This window comes from Symphalangus syndactylus, chromosome 8 (assembly GCF_028878055.3).
Source record: "Symphalangus syndactylus isolate Jambi chromosome 8, NHGRI_mSymSyn1-v2.1_pri, whole genome shotgun sequence".
NCBI lineage: Eukaryota > Metazoa > Chordata > Mammalia > Primates > Hylobatidae > Symphalangus > Symphalangus syndactylus.
In genome coordinates this window covers 90,100,615-90,112,500 of record NC_072430.2, presented here as the reverse complement: position 1 = coordinate 90,112,500, position 11,886 = coordinate 90,100,615, and the positions used below count along the sequence as shown (strand labels likewise).

General features: G+C 35.7%; 1 long non-coding RNA gene across 1 annotated transcript in view; it reads left to right on the top strand.

Moving 5' to 3' along the window:
• The window catches only part of LOC129488145 (uncharacterized), a 521,486-nt gene that overhangs the window by 15,951 nt on the left and 493,649 nt on the right, over positions 1-11,886 (top strand). The window contains exons 1-3 of the long non-coding RNA XR_010122386.1: positions 1-3,923; positions 7,680-7,729; positions 7,961-8,042. The exon at positions 1-3,923 is cut by the window's left edge and continues 15,951 nt beyond it. This is a non-coding gene — a long non-coding RNA (uncharacterized lncRNA). The remainder of the gene's footprint in view (positions 3,924-7,679; positions 7,730-7,960; positions 8,043-11,886) is intronic.

The following is an 11,886-nucleotide window of genomic DNA, read 5'->3' as shown; positions in this document are numbered from 1 at the left end:
CTTCATAACTTGCCTAACTCTTCGGCACAAAAGGCCTAGCTTCAGCCTGTCTTGGCTTTGATATGTCTCTCTAGAGCTAGAAAAGCTAGCTTTGAATAGCTAGAAATTATTAAGCTTAATCTATTTCTAGCTTTTGATTTAAAGTGAAAGATGTGAGACTCTTCCTTTTACTTGACCATTTAGAGGATATTGTAGAGTTATTAATTGCCTTAATTTAAATATGGTTGTGTTACAGGGAATAGGGAGGGCCAAAAAGAGAAAGAGAAACATGGGAATGACTGGCTGGTAGAGCAGTCAGAACACACAAAATGTTTATCAAGTTTGCTATCTTACATGAACAGTGTGTGGCATTCCAAAACAACTACAATAGTAACATCAAATATCATTTATCACAGATCTCCATAACAGATATAACCATAGTGAAAATGTATGAAAAAATTGTGAGAATTTCTATCATGTGACACAGAGACATGAAATGAGCACATACTATTGGAAAAATGGTGCAATAGACTTGCTCAATGCATTGTTGCTACAACCTGTCAATTTGTAACAACCACAGTATTTGTGAAATACGATAAAGTAAAGCACTATAACATGAGGTATCCCTGTATAAAGATGTGCCATTTAATAGAGAGAGAAAAAAGAAGCCACGTGAGGCTCATGCTCATTCCACTGTGTGTAAATTGGTTATCTGAATCCTGCTATTGAAATCAGAGTTTATAAGGAACCACAGGATATTCCATGTATTTGTGTAATTTCTGGAGTATATTATACAGGCACATTGTAATACAATTACATTGTAGGTGTGAATGTCTTGGTTTTGCATATTCAAACAATATTTTAGATTCTTACCCTTTTTATTTCCTTTACAATATTGCAACCTACAGTCCTTTTGATTTGGGATAATTTTCCTGTACTAAATGTCTTTAATTCAGTTAGTATATTATAATTTATGAATCCAGAGACTAGAATTTTAAAAGAAGATCATTGGAAATTTCACAAAGTAGATACATTGTAGGTAGAAAATTGAGTTATTTTTGTTACTACTTTCTGTAAACCATGAGACACAATAAAACAAAGGTTAGATAATGGTATAAGAATTTATAATTTTGTATCCAGTGAAGCCTAGATTTCAATGGAGGAATTATAAACAGGAGATTTGAACACATTACTTTGCCAGAATTTTCTCCTTGGTACATTAGTCACAGAGTTCTTTAGCTAGATATAAGAGAATACTTGTAGTTTAGCAATATTCTGTCATGGCATATATTAATACTTCATTACATTGTCAAATTGTCATTTTAAACAGTATTTTCACAGGACATAATTTATACTTTGTACTACTTTATGAGATTATGCACTCATGTCAGCTTTTCAGAAACAGAACATTTCTACCTACAAGAATATGAAGTACCTTTGATTTTTTTTCAAAGTTCAGAGAACATTTTTTCTCATTAGATGTTCTCCAATGTCCTTAACTTTGACATGCTTTCAATTTTCTTTGCATGCTGAGAAGGATCAAAGCCAATATTTTTATCACTCTGGTATGTGTCCTGAGTTTCTGTTCCTAAAAAAGTAAAATTCCCTTAAAATAAAATGTCACAATGAAGTTGGTTAAAATTATAGAGTTTTAATTTTAAGACAACTAATTTTCACTAAAGCCTTCTACAATTTTTTTCTTACTTTTTCCAGGTTTTCTCTGCTGAAACATAATAGAAACCTTGCCATTTGTATGTACATATTTTAAATCAACCTATATTGTATTTCTGTAAAAAAATTACCTTTTAGTCTTTTTATATTATTCAAATTCTTAATTTTTAAAAAAGTTTACAAAGTACCTTTAGTTTTAATAGAGCAAATATTTTCTCCCGTTCAGTGGTTGTCTATACCCTTTCATGATGATATACTTTAAAGTCCAAAGCATTTTAATTTTGATAAACTTCAATTTACCTTTTTATTTTGTAGCTTGTCTTTTTTGTGTTGTTTCTAACGACACATCATTGTTGAATCCAAAGTTATGAAATTTACTCTTCTGCTTTCTTTTATGGGTTTTTATAGTTTTAGCACTTAAGTTTAGCCTCTGATCCATTTTGATTTAGTTTTATATGTCAAGTGTGCTAGGAGACCATCTTCATTCTTTTGCATGTGGATATGCAATTGTGTCAGAACCATTTGTTCTGAACTGAATGGTGTTGGTACATTAACAATGAAAAAAAAAAAATCCCTGCACTTTCTCTTTCTAGTCTTTCAATTGTAAACATTGACTTATTCTGAATATATCTCAATGAAACTGAAACATGTGATTCATATGCTGCTTCAAAACCACTTTACTCCTTAACATATTATTTTGCCTTTGCAATATAATAGCAATTTTATATAATACATATAGATAGGATTGTTTTGATAGTGACAAATTCAGAATCAGTAAGTCACATTTATAAAGGAAAGATAAGTGAATAGTGATGGAATAGACTGAAGTACATTTATTTTTTGTATTGTAATTGCTTTGCTAAGTAATCAGTTACAAAGTTTTTGAATTAACTATAGAAATATTAAAAAACTGTTCTTTTGGGGATCAACTGATTAATCACAAGTTGCATCATTTATCAGTTTGATTTTTAAAAAGTTGCTGCTAAGTGGAGACAATAAAATAATTTATCTTAGTAGATATGAGAAATATTATAAACTTACATGAATTTAGAAATAGTTTCTAAGGTAGAAAGAAAAAATACCTACCCCTGAATTTCATTTTGTTATTTATTCATCCAGTTTTATGACTATATTAGTGGATAAACTAGAAAAATGAACAAACTCTAGTTTTCTTTGTGAGAAGCAGAACCAGATGAGTCCCCCTTTGACTGTCACTATATGCTCGCAACTGCCAAATATAGTGGCGTTTTCTCAGACTTTATTTCAGGTCGAGTTCCTGAGATAAGAGACGCCAAAATGGAAATTTGTGTGTATGACTTTACTGAGTAGTTCTCCAGGGAATGATCTCTATTAGGAAATAAGGAAGGTAAGATTAGGCAGAGGAAGAAGTTTAACTGCTGTACTGTTACTACAAAGGCCTCAGCCAATTTCATAGCAAGTTCTGAAGCTGGAGCCAGGGTTTGTACTCACTTATTAGCAAGTCCTTGGATGTGAGATGCATCTGCAGAAGGGGCATAACCTTGGACAAGGCAGCAATCTTTGGGCAAGGACAATTATTTGGGGATGGAGTTAGGTATGAGCCATTGGAAAGCAATCTTTCTAGCAGCTAGGTGAATTAGGACCTTGCTTCTAAGAAATACCAAGCAGCATGCCACCTCAGCAATATACATTTCCAATCCCCCTTTGCGCTACTCAGATCTATATATTAACTTCATTCTTTCTGGAAATATCTCCTATATCATTCTTGTTTCTTAGAGAAACATACAGAAATAATATTAGTAGGAGCAACTACAGCCCTGTCACTGCCAAGTGGTTTCTGGGCCATGATGACACTTATTATCTTCTTCCACTACTACTTTCTGTATGCTAACAGCTCTGCTGGTGTATTTGTCTTACCTGGCGGGGTAATACATAGCCTCATCCTTAAAAGCTTTGAGCTACCATGTATTTGTGTTGTGTTATAGGCTGTACCAAGATCTGTAATTCTGAAAAGAATCTGCAATTGAGAATGCTTCTTGGATGAATTTGTGATAATCCATTGTTATCCTTCAGGATCTCTCTGGGCTTTTGTTGTAGGCAAATTCATGAATTAATTGGGGATAAAAATGGTGGCTACTACCACCGCACCCTTTTAGATCTTTAAGAGTTGCATTAATTTCTGCTGTTTTCTCCAGGAAGTTACATTGTTTTTGGCTTCCTGACTTGACAGGTGGGCAGTTTCAAAGCTGCAGATTGGCCTTCTGTACTATGACAGAACTTACCCCATAATCCAGGTAACAATGTGAGGATTCTTCCAAGCACCAAGTATGGCTATTTCAATTACACATTTGTAAATTGATTATATATCTATTGGGTGAGTCCTAAGACCTGGTGGTTCCACTCTGTACTGATCCTGGCTCAGGATTACCTTTAGTACTTGCCCACCATTAAGTTTCCATTGTAACTGAAATTTGTGTTCTAGATACTAATGTTGACTTGGACTCTAACAGTCCTTAGGGTCTTTAAATACTCTTAATAGATTTTCTCTTAGTACATTTACCCTTTGGAGAAGACTAGGGAAATATTTATCAAGTACACTTTTTTTACAGTTTTGTAAGATTCTTCCTATATGGGACTTGAAAGCTAGCTCAGATGTAGAAATTAAGCAAGGAATAGTGACTTCTTTTGTGGTGGCTACACTAAGCCTTTGATCTTTCATCCTGCATTTATTTTGGTCGTACACAGTGAAAATTACATCTGTTGATTTTCATCTATATTTTCTCTAGAGATGCTATGTTCTGTTAACTGTCTGCATGATGCCATACCAATAAGGTCCCCTTGTTGCCATTCGAAACTTTGGTGCTATTATGATAATTACGCCCAACTTGTTTATGAATTTTAGGTACTGTCACCTGATTTCTGTTATTTCAGGAATTTATTCCTTCCACTGCTTTCAGGTAGGCTAGTCTGGCAACAGCATCTTTCATAGTCATCCCTCGTCCAAAGAGTACACAACTGAACTTCCTGACAGTACTGATGACTTTCTCACTAGCACATTCTTTATTACTTTGATAAACAAGTTTTTTCTTCAATTTCTAATTATCTTGAAGAACATAACCATCTGATCAGGTTTCCAGTCTTATGTAGTTTATCCTCTTCTCTGAGTCTTTTCATGCATTCTTCTGCCATCTCCTATGACTACACTGGCATTTCCAATTCACCTGTGGACCGTTACTTTGTCCAACCTTCCAAGATCCATCCTAGCAGCATGCTAGCACTTTTCAGGATGTTTACATTAGTGTCATGGAAGAGTGCTTCCACATCAATAGACTCTCCCTAATCAGGTTTTTAGAGCCTTATGTTCTCTCCATGCTCCAGCACTCTCAGGATCCAGTCCCACACATACTCTGCCAGCTTCTTCTGGTGCATTTTGGCTGGACCTTTCAGTTCCTGTGATATATAATTCCTGACCTCCTTTGGAGAGTCTAGCACTCCCATGGATTGGTTAATTTGTGACTTCATTCTCTTATTTCTGTGGTGGCCAGGAGAGGAGGGATGGGGGAAGAGTCTAAGAAGGTGCAGCATTGAATATCAGATCTTTTTCTATGACACTAAAGAGGTCTGCTAGCTTTCACACTCTGTCCTACATAGGTAATTAATTACCCTCTGCCACTCACTGACTTCCTTTGGAGCCTCCATGACATTTAGCAATCATCATATTCTGACTGTATTAAATAATGTATACAAGAAATATGAATAGGTCAGGTATTTAAATTGTAGCCAGTCTTATACAGCTAAGACATAAGCAGATAACAAAAGCTCTGTTACAGTTGAGGATTAAACCCAAAACTTGACTACTACTTATAGAGTTTAAATGTAATTGAAATCATCTTAATTTGAAAGGAGTGGTTGTTTATTTCAATGAAATAGACTCTTGACCTAGATAAAGTATTGCTTCTTTGGGTTACCATGCTTCTTCCAGCTACTTGAAAACTTATAAAATATTTATTTACTACCATGTTGCCTCATACAGCATTGCTTCTGAACATGGTATTATAGCAAAGTACACCAAATAATGAGCTTATGCTAATGGAGTTCACTGGTCCTGCCCTATACTCTATCACTTAAAAGCAGCTGGCATTGCATAACGTAAGAGTGGCCAACTGAAAATATTTATTATGCCATTCAGAGACAGCATCCTGCAAAGTTGGGCTTGTGTCCTACAGGTTGTAGTATTTGTATTCGACTAGATAAATTTGACTGGATAAATCTAGTCAGAATATATGGGTTTGGAATCAAGGATTGGAAGTGGGAGAGATTCCTTTTACTGTTTCACTTAATAAACCACTTGAACAATTTTATTCCCTTTCTTGAATCTTGATTAATAGTGTTATTTTGCAAGGGATGAATGCTTTTATTAGGGAACATGACAATGGTTGCCATGAACTTGAAGGTATATGGCTCTCTGGCTATCTGGGGCTCTCGTGTCACTGAATCAACAAAGTAAGGAGTGATTAAATAAACTGGAGTGGAAGTTAGGTCTTTGCTACATAATGCAAGCAGGGAAAGCCATTACTAGAACTCAAGACATTCTTTTATGTACCACTTAATGTTTACATATTCAGTAGTAAAATTAATGAAAGACAAAATGATTTGGCAGTATCCGCTAATACAAAATGTGTGCATTTCCTAGAATCCAGCAATTCTACTTCTTATTCTGTGTTGAAGTCAGTCAAGAAATTTCCACCATTATGAAGACAAGTGAAAAAGTCTCTTCTTCATTCACACATGAAATATGATAATATAAAAATCTATATTTTCTCAGAGATATTCTCAAGCTTGGTTAGACTACTTAATTTACTAAGTGATGAAAGTATAATTTTATTATATCAAAATTTATAACCTTAGCGTGGCTTAATTTTTCATTGCCAATTGACATACATTTGTCAATGTCAAGGATAAACTTATAGGAAATTAAGTAAGGTATGTTTTTTGAATTTGTGATGTACTTATTAACAGTAGATTAAATCAAAATAATAAAATCTGTATTGTTTATGATTTATCAGTTATATGATGAGTAGTATATAGTCTATTGTGGTCAGTGTGTATATATAACATAAACAATATATTAATCCAATTTTGTGTGAAAATTATTTTGGGACCTAGTAGCTTTCTTGGTCATAACCTTTCAAACAAACAAAATTTTTTAAATTATTTTTTTCCCTTAATTAAGAAAACAATTCCTCAATGTGTGATAGCAAATATCTTTTAACAGGTCATATATCATCAATGCTTTCTTTGAAGAAAGTACTGATACATCCATGAAGGCTTACAAATCTTTTCTTTCAAGTAGCTCACCCTCTGATCATTATTCTGTTGTTTGATATCTATTCTCTAGCATTTATCCATGACACATATTACTTGATTGTATTTAATAGTTTATTGGCAAATACTTTTGGTTTCCTTATAACTTTTTTCCCATTGCATTTTCATTGCAAAACCTGTACCTTGTTTAAATTCGGTAGTTCACTTTTATTGAGCCTACCAACAAGCAACAAAACATGGTTGGAGAAAAACACATTATGATAACTGGTCATACCTTAATTTATGACCAAGAGTAAGTGGTCATTCAGCATCTTATGGCAATCCTACCACAGATCTTTATTTCCTTCCCAGTTTTTAAGACGCTTTACGTTTAAACATTCATTCCTTGCCACAAAATTCTAATGAGTGTCTTGCCTTCCTCAGTCTCAGCTGATGACTCTGCTTTATAGTATAGAAAAAAGGTAAACCACTTTTTCATACAACAATATCTACTCTTCTATCTTCATGAGAACTCATGTATTTTGCTGAGGTAGTTAGCCCCCAAAGATGACCCTCAATAATTCCACCTATTGGCCTTATACATCACTGTGTAACCCCTGCTCAAATTGTACCAGGGATGTTCTGTGTGACCCATAGAATACACGAGTAGTGGTATGTCACTTATAAGATCAAATCATGAAAGTTATTACTTTCCTCCCACTGTCTTTCTCTCTCTCTTTCTCCAGTTTTCTAGAAGAAGCCAGGTCATGGGCAGTCTTATGGGATGACCCACAAGGTGAGGAAAAATAACTTCCTGCTAAGACACATGTGAGGGTGTTTAGATTGGATCCTATAGTCCCAGTCTTATTTTCAGAAACCATATTTATGGCTGACAGCTTAACCACAGCCTCATGAGAGACACCTCTGTAGCCAAGGCCCAGGCTGTACTTTGGCCCACTTTAGCCACAGCTGGAACTGCTGCAAGTCTTTGCGCCTGTTTCATAAAACCATTCTTTTTTCCTCCTAGGCTTCCTGGCTTGTGATGAAATGGGCTGCTGTGAAGTTTTGTGGTCATTAAAGTCTCAGCATTATAATATTCTAAGCACATGGTAAGACTGTACATTCCAGTGCTCGTTTGTTTGCATGGTATCAAGTGATTAAATCTGACCAACGAGTTATAAACAGAAATGATGTATGTCATGTCATTTCTTGTTTTGAGATTTTTATTACTGTTATTAAAACTTTCAGAGTTTCTTTTCCCTCTCATTTTACCATGACAATCAGCAACATTCCAGACAGATTTGCTCAGTCAGCCTGGATCCCAGAGGGAGAAGGATGTAGAGCAGAGTCCACAGCCTAACCATGTTGATAATGTACATAGTATGAAAAAGAGATACATTTTTGTTACCTTAACTTACTGACATTAGGATATTTTTACTGTAGCATAACACTGATTGTTACTGACATAAGTAACATGTAAGCCAACAGAAAGCAGAAAAAAATCTAAACACCTCAACTGGAGAATAGCTTTTGAGGTGGTGTTGGTCTATTCCATCAAATATTATGACACTAAAACCACTGATTATGAAGACAGTGATAATATTGTGAATATAGGTAAAATATTATATACAATTATAGAACAAAATATTAAGTTGAAACTCAAAAAATGATATAAAATTGTATATGTTCAACACTATTTGATTGTTATTTACTTCCAGAAAGATTGTATAGTTATGGTTCCTTTCCCTTCTCACAGTGTTGTGGCCATGACGGGGTTAGTTCTTGCCACAAACTGTAGAAGAAGGTAGCTTTGGACTGCAGTATTTTATAGCTTGTGTAAGACCTTCAGCTTTCTTTCTTCTTCCTGTCACCATGATCATTTAGTAGCTCTGTCCTGGGTTGAAGAGGAGTGTCTCCTATCCATATTAAAATGGACACATAATATGACTGGAAAACAAAGATTTAAAATTTATTTTATGCCTCTTCATTATTTAAGCATACGCTAGTACACCCAGGCTGATATAGGATGGGAGCTAAGCTATAAGGATGCAAAGGCATAAGAATGATACAATTGACTTTGAGGACTTAGGGGTAAAGGGTGGGAAGGGGATGAGGGATAAAAGACTATAAATTGGGTTCAGTGTATACTCCTCGGGTGATGGATGCATCAAAATCTCACAAATAACCACTAAAGAACTTACTCATGTAACCAAATGCCACCTGTTCCCCCAAAACCTATGGAAATAAAAAATGTGAAACAAACAAAAAAACAAACAAAAATTGGTCCAGAAATTAAAGTGTATAGCACTAACAAAATCTTTAATAATGTGTCAGTTCTTTATTTGGTAAAATAAAGATTGGAAAATTGGTGATTTATCTTATATAATGGCAAAATATTTTGTAAAGCTTTCATCTGAGGTAACTGCAAATACAGACTTACAAATCCAGGGCAAGATTTCTCAATATTCTTAGTACTATCGACATATGGGGCCAGAGAATTCTTTGTTGTTAGGAGTTGTCATTTACTGTAGGATGTTTAGTAGCAAACCTGACTTCTACTCACTAAATATCAGTAGGCTTCTATAGTTGTGAAAGCCAAAAATGTCCCAGAAACTGCCAACCACCTTCCAGGGAGCAAAATTGCCTCAAACCACTACTCTAGTGAAGAGGTTAGAAAGGATAAAACTAATAGGGAGGACTGATAATTTTTGTTGCCTTTAGCATGTTACAATTAAGAGATAATTAAATATGCTATAAAATTAGAAAGGAAACCAAAGTTAGAGGCCTTACAGAATTAGAAATTCAACCACTTATCAACTCCAAACATTGGTTTACATGTGAAAATAGTCACATCTGTAGGGTTCTCTTTAGATATATTTCTTTTTCTTTCTTCACTATAAGAAAACTATTTTAGGGCTGGGCGCGGTGGCTCACGCTTGTAATCCCAGCACTTTGGGAGGCCGAGGCGGGCAGATCATGAGGTCAGGAGATCGAGACCACGGTGAAACCCCGTCTCTACTAAAAAAATACAAAAAATTAGCCGGGCGTGGTGGCAGGCACCTGTAGTCCCAGCTACCTGGGAGGCTGAGGCAGGAGAATGGCGTGAACCCGGGAGGCGGAGCTTGCAGTGAGCCGAGATTGCGCCACTGCACTCCAGCCTGGGTGACAGAGCTAGACTCCTTCTCAAAAAAAAAAAAAAAAAGAAAACTATTTTGTTTATTTATTTATTTTTATACTTTAAGTTTTAGGGTACATGTGCACAACATGCAGGTTAGTTACATATGTATACATGTGCCATGTTGGTGTGCTGCACCCATTACCTTGTCATTTAGAATTAAGTATATCTCCAAATGCCATCCCTCCCTGCTCCCCCCACCCCACGACAGGCCCCAGTGTGTGATGTTCCCCTTCCTATGTCCACGTGTTCTCATTGTACAATTCCCACCTATGAGTGAGAACATGCGGTGTTTGGTTTTTTGTCCTTGCGATAGCTTGCTGAGAATGATGGTTTCCAGCTTCATCCATGTCCCTACAAAGGACATGAACTCATCCTTTTTTATGGCTGCATAGTATTCCATGGTGTATATATGCCACATTTCCTTAATCCAGTCTATCATTGTTGGACATTTGGGTTGGTTCCAAGTCTTTGCTATTGTGAATAGTGCCGCAATAAACATACGTGTGCATGTGTCTTTATAGCAGCATGATTTATAATCCTTTGGGTATATACCCAGTAATGGGATGGCTGGGTCAAATGGTATTTCTAGTTCTAGATCCCTGAGGAATTGCCACACCGACTTCCACAATGGTTGAACTAGTTTACAGTCCCACCAACAGTGTAAAAGTGTTCCTATTTCTCCACATCCTCTCCAGCACCTGTTGTTTCCTGACTTTTTAATGATGGCCATTCTAACTGGTGTGAGATGGTATCTCATTGTGGTTTTGATTTGCATTTCTCTGATGGCCAGTGATGATGAGCATTTTTTCATGTGTCTTTTGGCTGCATAAATGTCTTCTTTTGAGAAGTGTCTGTTCACATCCTTCGCCCCCTTTTTGATGGGGTTGTTTGTTTTTTTCTTTTAAATTTGTTGGAGTTTACTGTAGATTCTGGATGTTAGCCCTTTGTCAGATGAGTAGATTGCAAAAATTTTCTCCCATTTTGTAGGTTGCCTGTTCACTCTGATGGTAGTTTCTTTTGCTGTGCAGAAGCTCTTTAGTTTAATTGGATCCCATTTGTCAATTTGGGCTTTTGTTGCCGTTGCTTTTGGTGTTTTAGACATGAAGTCCTTGCCCATGCCTATGTCCTGAATAGTATTGCCTAGGTTTTCATCTAGGGTTTTTATGGTTTTAGGGCTAACATTTAAGTCTTTAATCCATCTTGAATTAATTTTTGTATAAGGTGTAAGGAAGGGATCCAGTTTCAGCTTTCTACATATTGCTAGCCAGTTTTCCCAGCACCATTTATTAAATAGGGAATCTTGTTTTTGTCAGGTTTGTCAAGGATCAGATGGTTGTAGATATGTGGCATTATTTCTGAGGGCTCTGTTCTGTTCCATTGGTTTATATCTCTGTTTTGGTACCAGTACCATGCTGTTTTGGAGGCAGAGGTTGCAGTGAGCCGAGATTGTGCCATTGCACTCCAGGCCTGGGTGACAGAGCAAGACTCCATCTCGGGAAAACAAACAAACAAACAAAAAACCATGTAAAGAACAGATAAAATTCTAAAAGAAAGAATTCTAACATAATCTTCAAAGGATATCCTAATCTTGTATTGGTTCTACAGATTGCTTGTTGCTAAATTATTTGACCAACAATGTTCCTCTCCCTTTGCTTCACATAATCTCCCCAATATTATTTATGCATATAGCATTATAAAGTTATTTCCAAAGGAATTAATTCATGCCAACTTTTCATTTTAATTTGTGAAAACCAGGAGAAATTAATTCTACGTAT